The 13,104-nt window shown below is 37.1% G+C and overlaps 1 pseudogene; it reads right to left on the bottom strand.

Annotated features, from left to right (window-relative positions):
• Positions 1-492: 492 nt before the first annotated feature.
• On the bottom strand, positions 493-1,557 carry LOC141520836 (DNA-directed RNA polymerase II subunit RPB3 pseudogene; annotated as a pseudogene).
• Positions 1,558-13,104: the final 11,547 nt, after the last annotated feature.

Raw genomic sequence — 13,104 nt, 5'->3', positions numbered from 1 at the left:
ATCAATAAAGGACCATTACTATCTGATTTGCTTTTCTGATTTGTCACCCAACCACTCTCTGATGAAGTACTTTCCTTTGGAGCCTATAGCGTAAGGTCAGGGCTAATCCACCTTTGTCAAGAAGACATTGAAGGATGCTTGTTTTCTTTTCTCAACTAGGAGATCAAGCTAGTTAGGAATTTAGGAATGAGAAGGCAGTGGGTCTAACTTGGAATCTGCTAAGAAATTAATGGAACACTCCAAAGCAAGCCTTGGAGAAAACACCACTCAATAAAGGTTCAAACCCCAGCAACTGAATAACTCACTGGAAGATTGGGTCTGCAATCATGAAGAAGAGAAGTTTCCCTGCTATGTTTTCCCCACTGTTGTAGAGATAATGTATTAAGGCCTAATAGAGCCTTAAGGTTTTTATAATAAGGACGTAATAGATATATTTACTCACCTCATCCTCCAAAATCTTTACTGATTCCCCAGGGGAAAAGGATTTTTATTTTCTCTTCATATTAAAGGAACAGACAAACTCAAGGAGACCAAGATGTGGGGAGTAAAGCTTCCCACTTTTCCTTCCCATGATATCTTCATGGGCTAATTACATCCCAAACTGGCAAAAGGGTTAGAAGATGAGTTGTGCTAGCCAGAACTTTGAACAAATTTTAGTCTACTTTCTAGAAGCACTCAGAAGTTCAGGCTCAAAGTCCATCCATTATCCTTGAGTCACATTTCTGATAGAAATCACTGCTCCTAGTTTATAGTCAGGACATCACTCTGGATCTCATGGGTTAGTTGGATCTGGAGGTCACTCAACTTCTTCTTCAAACCAGACAAAGCAGAGAGGACAATGGTTTCAGGGCGAAGAGAACCACAAGACTCCACGTTGTAGTAGAACCTCTCTGGTTTGCTAATGGGGTCATAGGGAGCCTGGGCTTCATCCTCATCAATCTCAGGATATTCACTCTTTGGGCATTCTTCAGGCTTTGGGTAGACTGTATGCCTCAAGGCATTATCTGGTCATACTCAAAGGCAACTCCAGCTGTAGGGTTCCATTTGGCATGCTCCTTGCCAAAGCCCTTTTTAGCATAGGCTCGTAGTCTCAGTTCCTGGCCCTTCCAGAGTTTGACAATGAGGATGTCATCCTGTTCCACATAGTCATTGGGGTCATTGTCTCTACTTTGGGATGTCACTGGAATGACTTGGGGGATATTAGAAATGAGATCCTGAGATGTGACATGGTGAGTCTGGTCTTCATTACAACAGACATCAAGTGTAAACTCTACTGAGAACTCTGGACAAAATTCTTCACATGTACAGTCCCTGGAGTATTGCAGTTTGTCTACTATGTCATCACTTGTAAGAGGGATTAATCCAAGCCTGTGGGCAATGCAGCACTGAAGAGTTGGCATCAATTTGGACCCAGTCTATGGCGATGATGGGCACCTCAGCGATGAAGACTCTGCAGATGGAGTTGGCCACCGCCAGATCCGTGTTCTCGATGATGAACTTGACATTCTTGTCCGTGAGCTCAGTGATTCGAACTGTGGGCTGGTTGGCATAAGGCATGGTGGCCCCGGGCGACCCCAGCCACCCTGGCCTCCCCGCCCAGCCCTCAGCTCTGGCACTTGCTTCTATACTCAATTTTTTACAGATAACATGCAAAATTATTTTTTCCCTCAAGGTTCTTTGCCTGTTGCAGAATGTAGAAATTAAAACATAAAAGTCATAGCAACTCTTACAATTGGACTTAATAACACTGAACTCAGTTTTCCTTGTCCAAATTCTAACTTCAGAAACTACAAACTTTTTATTGCTATATTATTCAACCCAACAAAGCATCAGTTAGTATTCTTGCAAAGGACCCTGAAGTATAAAGCTGTTTTGTACTGTAAAGATTTTCATGAGTTGAAAAGTTGATGTTGGAGAATATCGTAGGTCAGGAAAAGCCTTTCATTATTGAAAAATATGCTGAGTTTTTCTTTAAAACAGCATAGTGGGAGTGGTATTACAACCTAGGACAAACACAATTTATCTTCATAGGGGAAGGTAGAAGTATGTATGTTGAGTTGTAAACAGAACATCAAGGGAGGCAGTAGCTCAGCCATATTGACCTTTTTCTTTTGTGTGCATATGACATCCTCTCCCACAGACTGCAATCCTTGAATATATTCTATACAATATAAAAAATGATAAGGATTTTCTGATCTTCAAGATTTTCAAACATTGAAGAGTATTGCAGAAACTCAAGGTATAATAGTGTGTGCTTTCACTGGTTCTGGAATGTGAGTTGGAAAATAATGTTGAACCCTGGAATAGATAATTTCTCCTCTTGGAAGGTAATTATTTGAGGTAATACCCTTGTATAGTTTGCATAGGCATGCTTCAAAGTGAACAACTATCCCCTTTGTATTTTCAGCACATGTTTCAAAGTCTCATTTAAATCTTCTTTTGAAATTCTCTGATTTCTGGGTAGTAATGGAATTCCTGAGAGAAGAGGCAGAAAAGAGACTTGACTTGGGAAAGAGAATCTGACAGAATGAAGGGCAGAGAAACTATAGCCAGTGAGATATGAAATAATCAGCCAAGCAAATGAATGAGGTGAACCTTGAAAAGGGGAGCCTTGGAGAATAGGACTTAGTTCAGGTGATTGGAGAATAGCAGAACAGGATTCAATGGATTTCAGGGTGGGATGATGACTAGAGCAGAGACAGTGGGTATTAATTGATGAGATGCTTTATTCCTGCCCACAGGGAAAAGCTTCCTTCTATCCCATTTTCCTGATTATTCAACCACTTCCTTTTAACCAGGGGGAAAAAGAGAGAGAAAGTGAAGTCCTGCTGTCCCTCTTACTGACTAAGCTATGGGTGTTTGGAAATTTTATGTCTAAATTTTGCTTTAGTTCCTATGACATTCAAATCATGGTTTATTGTTTGGCTATGGGTACCAATATCTAGATGCATCATTATCGATATGTGATTGGAAACTCAGAAAGGAAAGAAATTTATACTGTGTCACCAATGTCTGCTGGTTTGGAACTCATATACAAATAGAGATAATTTATTGATTATTTTGACAATTTTCCAAAACCATCTCCTTTATAACTAAAGAGATACAATAACCACAGCCAAGGCTACCTGACACAAATTAGGATGTAGCTATAACTCCTTTATCAGCTGAATTTCTAAGTATAATGGGGTCTTGAGGCATGCCTAGATTATCTATGGAGTCATTTTGCTTCTTTATATTCTCTTATCACCTTCCAAAGGCTAGAATAGACTATGTCTTTAAAACCATCAGATTAGGACAGTTTTCTTTTACTTTTATTTCCTTAAGATTTCTCTTGTTGCTCATGTAGAGAAGGTAACAGTCAGGTGCCATGACCTATACCCATGAGGGGAGAGCCAGTGAGGGGCTTCCTTCTGTTGATATTCTCTTTTTCCTATAGCTTTGAGAAATGGACCTGGGTATTTGTTCTGTTTTAATTGTCCTCAGTTTCAGGGTCAGGTGGTAATCTCCTCTGAACTCAGCAGTTCAAGTGATGGTGAACTTGGAGCTAGGATTCTAGATGGGGTATTGGAGCTAATTAACTCAAGAAAACCTTGGGAAGCCAGAGTGCCTGGAACTTGAGCCCAAAGTAGAAGGGTGGACTTGGAAATGGAACTGTGTTATATAGGAAGTGAGTTTAACTATGAACTAATTCTTTATGCCTCACATATGTTATTGTATTTGTATATTTATTATTATTATCTCTTTGAAGTAAATGTTCCCTTATGAAAGCTAATCTGTTAATGCTTAAATGGAGCTGTGGTATAGGGGAGCTACACTTGAGAAAATACCATCTGTGGAGGGTAGGAGAAAATGACAAAGAGTCTACAGACCTGAAGTTTCTTAAAGGTTCTAGGAAACCCAAGTGAAGGGGTGAAATATAATGGACATGGTCTTCAAGGAGTAGGAATCAGGGTTATCAGTCTTACATAAGGAAACCAGGATCCTAGAAGGGAAAGTTCTATCCCAAGGAAGTTCAAGTCCTGGTGAAGTCCCTTTCACAGAAAGCTAGAGAGGAGGGTAGAAAAAGTAATTGATACTGCTGCCTGTCTCCTCAATAGTTATCTTGAATCTATTTATGTAAACATGTTTTTCCAGTATAATATAAACTTCTGTAGGGCAACCGATTGTTTTTTCTTCACATCCTCCAATTCCTTTCACATAATAGGAACTTAAAAAATAGGAACTCAAAATGTACCTCATTTCATGAAATTGTATTGAATGTAGAAGTGAAACACATCTCTATGGAAAAGCAACATAATTCTGATAAGGGAGGGAAGGACTTGAGATTTAAAAGAGATATAGTAACTACTGGCTTTTTAGATAAAGGTGAAGAGATTTAGAAATATGCTCTCTTAGTCAGCAGAATTTGAAAAGAGCTAATCTCAAGCAGAGATTTAGCTATTGCACAGGGAAATTTCAGCATTCTGATTTTTTAACCAAGAGGTACTTTATAATTTTAATAATAAATTTATAATTTGCATGTGATAAGTGTTTCCTTTACTAAGATTTATTTAGACTGTATTATGGAGCACATGACAAAAGATTTGCTAATATATTTAAAACTAGAAAAATGAACTTCCCAGCTCAGTAAAGAATACATATTCATGCTTAGAAATTTTGTTTTTGTTTAGTTGTGTTCTACTCTTTGTGAACACTTTTTGGGGTTTTTCTGGTCAATGACCCCAGAATGGCTTGCCATTTTCTTCTTTAACTTATTTTACTGATGAAGAAACTCAAGCAAACAGAGTTCTGTAGCTCTGTAAGGTAATTCTCTCATGAGACCCTATGAATTGTTTGTAAAATACGCTGGTCACACAAATTAGTAAGTGTCTGAGGTCATATTTGAACTTTGGTCCTCCTGACTCCAGGCCTATTACTATTCATTGCAACACCTAACTTCCCAATGGTAGAAATACCAGATATTTTTAAGTTCCTTTCATTGCTGGGGAATGATGGGTAAGAAGCTATAGAAATGATAAAACATGTTATTAGAATTTCTGGTGAATACTATATAATTACAATCCTAGATTTTTTTTCTTTTTAAAGCTAGAAAAGGTCTAGTTTAATCCTTTCATTTTACTAGTGAGAAAAACTAAAGCTCAATCAGATTAAATGACTTGCCTGCTAGATTCTAAGATTCTTACCTTGAAGGTAAGGGACTGCCACTTAGTTCTTCTTTCTATCTCCAGTCCCAATTGCAGCATCCTGAATATAGTAAGAATTTAATTATATCCATTGATTACATTGTTGATTTGACTTATCTAAGATCATACAACAAGTAATATGCAAATATGTAACCAGAACTTGGGTCTTTTGACTCTAGTGCCTTTTCCATTATACCACATTTATCTCCTTAGAAATACCAATAACCAGACTCAACTATGATATCATACATGATATCAAAGGAACAACTTGAAAATTTATCTCTTCCAACCTAATCTGACTCAGTATATATTTTTTCACCACCAGCTGCATTAAAGCACTGCTTTAGAAGAAACATGGACAAAATATAAAATAATACATAGTAGGTTCAGGTGTGTGAATTCTAATGAAAGGATAAAGCATGTATATACAAAATAATCTGCTGAAGAACATGCCAACAAGAAAGTGGATCAAGAAAGGGTTCCTATAGGAGATGGCACATGGACTGAGTCATGAACAAAGTTAGATATTTCAGGCAGCAGAGTGAAAAAGTATATCCTAGTCATGAAGAGTAGCCTATATAAATGCATGGATATAAGAAATGGAAAAACATGCTCCAGGAACTTCACATAGGGCAGTTTGTTCAGAATGGAGAATGAAGTATTGTAAAATGAGGTTATAAGTTTAGGAGGAACCCTAGGTTGTAAAGAGATTAAGTATTTGTTATAAGCCTCCTCAACTGGCCAAATAAGAGGCCCCTTGAAGATTCTTTCATGACACTGAGAATCCTGCATAGTAAAAATACAAATTTTACAGAATGACTCAGAGAGGAGAGAAGTGATGATTGTACAAGTAAAGAGCAAGGAGAAGATGTAAGAAACATTTAGAAACTGAATTATCAAGATCTGACAACTGATTGGATATGGGGGTTGAAGTTAAGGAAAGATTATAAATCAGAAATTTGGATATGGTATGTGTAATGGAAACAGAAATGTTTGGTATTATGGATAGCTTTAACACAGAAAGATAATGAATTCCATTATGTTCTTGTTGAATTTCATTCAGATGTCTATGAGACATTCAATTGGTGAATTGGAAAGAATAATAGAAGAAAGTAGAGCTAGAGATAGAGATCTGAGATAACTCTGAAATGCAATGATCATTAAACTCAGAGTAGAGGATGAAATCACTAATAAGAAGGGGTGGAGAAAGAGAAGAAATCCTAGGACTGATTTTAGGAGGTGCCCACAATTAGAGAATAGGGTATCAATGAAGATCCAAGCAAAGACATTTGGATAAAGAGAAACCAGAGGTACAGCAGTAATCAATGTCCTGAAACTCTAGGTCAAGGACTGGGGTGGGGGGAGTCAGGTGAGGCAGAGGTGAGTCTCACCTCTGATTGTGAGGGGTTGAGCCATACACATGGTGCCTATATTAAACTCATGCCAAGTATAAGGCTAACTCCTTTGCAATCAGAGGTGAGGCTCGACTTTGCCGCATCTGCAGCCTCCTCACTCCACATGAGGATTATCCAGGAGAGTATCCAGGTAGAAGGTGTGATCTAGAAAGTCAACTGCTATAAAGTCCAAGAACGGTGAGGACTGAGCAAAGACCATACATAGCATTTAAGTAGTTCAGAGATTGCTAGTAACCTTTGAAGGAAGTAATTTCAGATGACTGATAAGATCAAAAGCTGAATTTTAACAATCTGAGAAGTGAGCTAAAATGGGAGAAAGTGAGGAGTGGAAGATAAATGGAGAAGAGATACCAGGCAATACCCGAAAGGATGACAGGAATGATGAATGAGATGGTCCTCCTTCACCATGACTTCTTCCTCTTCTTCCCCCTCTTCTTCCTTCTCCTCCTTTTTCCTCTTCCTCCTTCTTATTACAGAATTCCATTTCAATTTGACATTTTATATAATTTCAGAAAAATTTTTGCTTATCAGTTAGTGTATTTTAGTTCAACATTTACTTCAACTAGACAGGAATTGTAAGCTTATAGGCTCACCGGGACATTTTCTGACAGAGATTTTGGTAGGCCTTATTTGAAAAACTGACTTTTATTAGTTGCAAAGGTTAATAGCTGCAGCTTTTTCATTTTTTCCTCCCATTCCTCCTCCTTTTCCCTCCCTTTAAGACAACTAAGTCATACTGTGGGGTAATCAGTAATGTCCTTTCCAGGTTCTTCTGATGGTCTTTGTTTTCTGGGAACTAATTAAAATGTTTCTGGAGTTGCTGTTCATATTCAACTGCATTTTATTTTTCATTTGGTGTAACTAATTATTTGTTTTGAGTGAAATTTTTTTCACATGAACAGCTCCTTCAATGTCTTTAACAGTCTTCAGTGTGTGTTCTTTGAGAATGACAGTTTATGCATACTTTCCTGGAATGGTACCCATTTAAAAAATAGCATAGAATTAAAAGAAAAAGAGAGAGCAATGAAACCCATGTGTTTAGCATACTATCCAGTATTCAAATAGTGGATAACTAACTAAAGGTGGAGAAGCCAGATCAATATGGAGTCAAATGGTCAAAATCTGAGCTAAATTAGGGCCAGCCGAAGCACTTATCCTATCCTCTGCTTTCACAAAATGGAACATTTCATAATCATTTCTTCTTTCACATAATTTCTATGCCAGTGAAACTATCTGACCAAGAATGATCACCATTGGTCTTGAAAGAACAAAAGGTTTTGGGTGTTAAACAAAGGCATAAGATGATAGATGCTACAGTGAGAAATTAGTGGTTCTGGGGTCAGATTAGGTTCATGTCTACCTGATACTTATTACTTCTGTGACCTTGCACAATTAACTTATCTTCCCTAGGCCTCAGTTTCTTCATATGAAAAATAAATGGAATGAAAGAATTGGCCTCTTGAGTACCTTTCCAATTCCACATCTATGACTATGATATGTTGGTTAGTTTTAACTGTTTTCTTTTCCCTTTTTTTACTCTTCATGACAAGGTGTGGTTCTCTGAGTAGTGGAGGGATAGTTTGAAAAGTGAAGTAAACACAAGAGAAATCTGCATTCAGTCATCTATGCCCATATGCATAGTGTATCATTTAGAAACTTACCACTTATTTCCAAAGCAGTACAAAAGGATATATTGTGTTAGCCAAGGTGTGTTTTTATGGTTTGGTAATTAGGAAAATCATTAGGGCAAGGGTCTGATAATAATTCCCTTCTAGAGGGGACTTGAATACAGACTAAACTGTAATGAACATTGAACTTTGCATCAGAAAACTTTTGCTTGTATCTCCCTTACTACCTGTGTGATGTTGGCCAAATCACTTCATCACTTGCCACCAGAGGGAGCTCATGAATGAATTCAAGCACTGGTAGCAGATGGCTAGGTTGCCATGGTAGTGTCACTATGATAATCTTGCATGTATAGTTGATGCCCTCTGTCCTTGATCCCCTTCCCCTCTAGAGATTATGATTTTGAAATGAATATGAGAAAGCTGACTGCTCTGAGCCTTTCAGGCTGAAGTGGTGGCAGATTCTCTTTTTCACCTCCTCCCAACAGCTGCTGCTTCTGGTTTACTGTCTTTAGGAAAGTAGGTCTAGAGGTAACCTTCCAAAATGCATCTCAGGATTGTCTGCACGATTTGTGGTAGGTAACTACAGTGTTTCTCTTTGCCTCTATAATTCCAAATCGCAGCTTAGACTTTATGGATAGAAATATCTTTTGTCTCTTAAAGGCGGAATTAATTTTTCTTCTATTTATGTTTTCTCTGCATTGATCAATGTATCAAACACCATTTGTTGCCCAACAACTTTAGCAAAGATTGACAACTTGGAAATAAAACTTTGAGGGAAGGAACCTAAGCATCTTTTTCAAGTGTAACTGGGTTAAAACAAAGCAGAAAATGAGAAAAAATGAATAGTATATGTTATTTGACTTCTCTTTGAGAAGGGGAAGAAGATAAACCTTCTTTCCTTCTGTATCAGATAGATCAGGAATAAAGATTTATTTGAGTTCATTGTTTACTTGTAGAACATCTAATCATATTTAACTCATCACTCAATTCATATTGGCCAACGTCTGGCATTTCTAATAGTTCCATCTAGCTGCTACTGTCCCTGTCTTCTGTCCTTCCTTTCTTTGTATAACCCCTTTCAGTTTGAAATAAAAGGATGATTGGGGAAACTATTAAATATAGTGAGTAGAACATGGTTCCTAGAGTCATACCTGAGTTCAAATTCAGCCTCAGACATTTACTAGTTGTTTGAAGCTGAGCAAATCATTTAACTCAAATTGCTTCTTTGAAAAAGAAAATGGGGGGGGGGTGATCCCTGAACTTGGTAATACTAGATAAAATATCTAATATTTCCTTTACCTAAGTCTCACAAGTCGCTGTCATTCGAATGGGGCCAAAGGTAAGTTATACGTCTGTAAAGTGATAATCTCTAATATTTCTGCCAACTCTATATTCAATAAACTACAATATTGTATTATCCAAGTTACTATAAACCAAATACTAGGTTGAGAGAATGAACCTGAGTTTTTCTGGGATCCTAAAATCTAAGGACTTAAGAAGAGCAAGACTAGAGAACTAAGAAAATCATTACTCAGTTAAAAGATAATTAGACCAGTACATGATGGCCAGGTCTGTAGTAGTTACTGTCTAACCGCCAAGTGAAAAATATTCATGACACAATTTTAAATTTAATGTGCATCATTTGCATTTCCTCCATAACTTTTATTAAGTATTAAATTAGCAAAATAATAAACCAATACCTGATGATTTACAGCATTTGTTTATTTCCAAGGTATAATCATCCCAACAAAAAATTAAAGTTTCTCATGATTGCTTGAGTTGACTCCTGAGTATCCCTGAGAATGACCCAACCCTCTAATTCTTTCCCCTGGGGAGGCTGAAGTGGGTAGATCTCTTAACTCAGTTTTGAGTTGCAGTAGCCCAAGTCTACTAGCAATATACTGATGCCCCCAGGAAAGAGGGAGCCCCCAAGTTGCCTAAGGAGGTCCTGATCAGAAATGGAGCATATCACAGCTTCTATGTTGGTTAGTGGTGGGTTGAGTCAGTGAGTGCATATGTTGATATGTGTGGTTCATTTTCTATACTTTATCTTCTCATTCACTAATGCCAGGGGAAGGTAAAACTTTTCTTGAAAAGATGTCAAGATAATCTGAGAAATCTGATTAGAAATTATATGAGATAGAAGACTATGAAGATAAATTTTTTCTAAGATAAAACAGTTGGCTTTGGTCGTGATAGTGGTGTAGTGTAGTAGAAGAATTGATCCATATTGGTCTGTCTTCTATCATCAAGACATATAATGGGGAAAGTTTGTGGTGAGAATGATTGGTACCCAGGGATGGAATGGCATTGGGTTTGCAGCAAGCCTATTAGATGGTCTATTAGATCTTGGGCAATATTAAATACTTTATTCAATAGAATTATCAGCAAATATCATCCTGTAATCATGTTCCTCCCAAGTTCCCTAATTCCAAATTCAATTTTCTTTCTACCACACCACATTGACTCTAAAAGAACAATCTAGTACAATAAATAAAAACACTCAGAAGACAAACATGGTAAAATATCCAATGAGTAGGGCATGGAATAAGTTCTTTAAGTTCAAAGGAAAAATAATGTGGTTTCAAATGCCTTGATGAATGGAGTAAAAATTAATCAGCAGTGCTGGTTGCTGTTTAACAACAGTCTTTTTGGAGGGAAGTAAAAAATTACACATTTTTAAGTTCATTATGTATCTTATTAACATTTGTTGGATTATTATCTTCAGTCCAGACAAGAATCAAAACAGAAGCCCATGATTTGCAACATTTGCTAATTTCCAATCTATAAATGCTTTCACTGAATAGTTAACAGTTAACTCATAAGCTGGTGTATACACTGGATCCAGAACACCCCTGGGCTAAATTTAGGACCTGAAAATGGGTTAATAAACAATGAATGAGGAAGGGCATCACCATAAGGAAGAAAACATCCTCTTCCATTATAGACATGTTCTGGCTAGAGTCAAATCAGAAAAAGTATATAATGTCACTGGGGTGATCCAAGAGATAAAATCTTTGCTTGTATCACTAGGATTCCTTGAGGCATTTATGTAACAATGACATGAATAACATCTCCCCTATGTACAAATGTGGCTGAAAGCCATAGTATGTGACTTGGGCTTTGGAAACAAATTTGCTTGTTACTTGTTTCTCTAAAGGATATAGCAGAAATAGAAAAAGAATATAGGAGAGGGGAAAATGCTATATACCCTTTGTGTGATCCTTTACACACAAAAATGTTATTGAAATCTTTGAGATACTGCAAATATATTGGTGGCACACTAACTAGCAGGATGTAGCCTGTAGGAAGCAAAGAATGTGGGGAAGCTGTCACCCAACTCCGGTCAATGATTTATAGTATTCTTGACGACCACATGCTAAGAGTGTCAGCTGGTGAATTATTCTAGCTGATGGTACACAGTCTTCTATCTTTCTGATATCAATCCAGCATTCAAAATTAATATGTGTCAATTCTAGGAGACCTAAGTGAATTCAGGAGTGAAGGTTGGTGTTCACTTACTAAATATCTTTCCATAGTTTTACTGTGTCTAGAAATAAACAGTGAAATGGGTCACTGTCTAATGAAAGAACTGCTCTGGTTAAGGGTTCTGCTTTAGAAGCAAACAAGCAGGGTTGAATCTTGATTGTGCTATGCATCTACATAAGCTACTTCAGTTTTCTGTGTTTCAGGTTCTTCATCTGGGAAATGGGATTGGGAGTTCTCCAAAGATGTTCTCCAAAATCCTATCTAATTCTAATGGATACTGTTGTTTGCCTTTAGTTCTCAAAGACCATATCAGAGAGGTGATGCCCTTAGTAAACATGTTAATTGGATGTAAAGGGGTGCTATATTAAATTGTCAAGTCTCACTTTCTCCTGCAGAGTCATCTGGATTCAGTGGTCAGATAAAGATCATAATGACTGGAGATGACACTGGATGCTAGGTAATGGGGTTAAATGACTTGCTCAGTGTTAACAGCTAGTGTTGAGGTTGGATAATATATATAACAATATAAGGATTAAATTTGGAATTTCAAGAGAAGGAAACTCTACTGATTGGGATTAGCCAATACACTACATATTATCATTTTAGAGAATTGCCTGGAGCACTTGGGGTGACTTTCCTAGAATTACTTTAAAGTTAGTTCTTGAACCCATGGAGGCAGATTTTGAACCAATTTTCTTGGCATTAGGAAATTCATGATCCTTTGTTCATTGAAAAATAACCTAAGTCTTTGAATATTAAGTCTGGAGGAGTACTTGGTTTTCTCATTTAAAAAGTGGGAGAATGAAATCTAAGTAGAGGTCTATGACTTGTCCAAGGTCACACAACTAAAACTAGAATTCATTTCCTGATTCCTTGTCAATTAATTATTCTTCTCACTTCATTAACAGATAAGAGACATAAAAGAAATAATCCAACAGTTGTCAAGAACCATTTTTTAAGTATTTATTATGTGCCAGACACTGTGCTAAGTGTTGAGGATACAAAAACTGCAAAAACAGTACCTCAAAAAGTTGATTTTAATGAGAGATATGAGAACAATTACATACATATGGATTTTTTAAAAAGAAGATGAAAAGTTATATCAGAAATAATGAATTGAATAAGTCAATATGTGTTTGTGTGGGAGAAGGATTAGGAAAGACCTCCTGCCAAGAATGACATTTGAGGTGAATTTTGGAGAAAGCTAGGTAAGCTGGAAGCTGAAGTTTTAGAAAGGAGAGAATTCCAGGCATTCGAGACAGCCAGTGAAAATGCATGGGAAAAATGCATCCAACTAATTTGGAGGTACATTGAATCCAAGCCTAAAGGACTATAAAACTGTGTACCCTTTGGACCAGAAATGCTACTATTAGACCTTTTAAAAAAATC

The sequence above is a fragment of the Macrotis lagotis genome, chromosome 1, assembly GCF_037893015.1.
Source record: "Macrotis lagotis isolate mMagLag1 chromosome 1, bilby.v1.9.chrom.fasta, whole genome shotgun sequence".
Taxonomy (NCBI): Eukaryota; Metazoa; Chordata; class Mammalia; order Peramelemorphia; family Peramelidae; genus Macrotis; species Macrotis lagotis.
The sequence above is the reverse complement of the archived record's forward strand: the minus strand, read 5'-3'. Positions and strand labels throughout refer to the sequence as shown.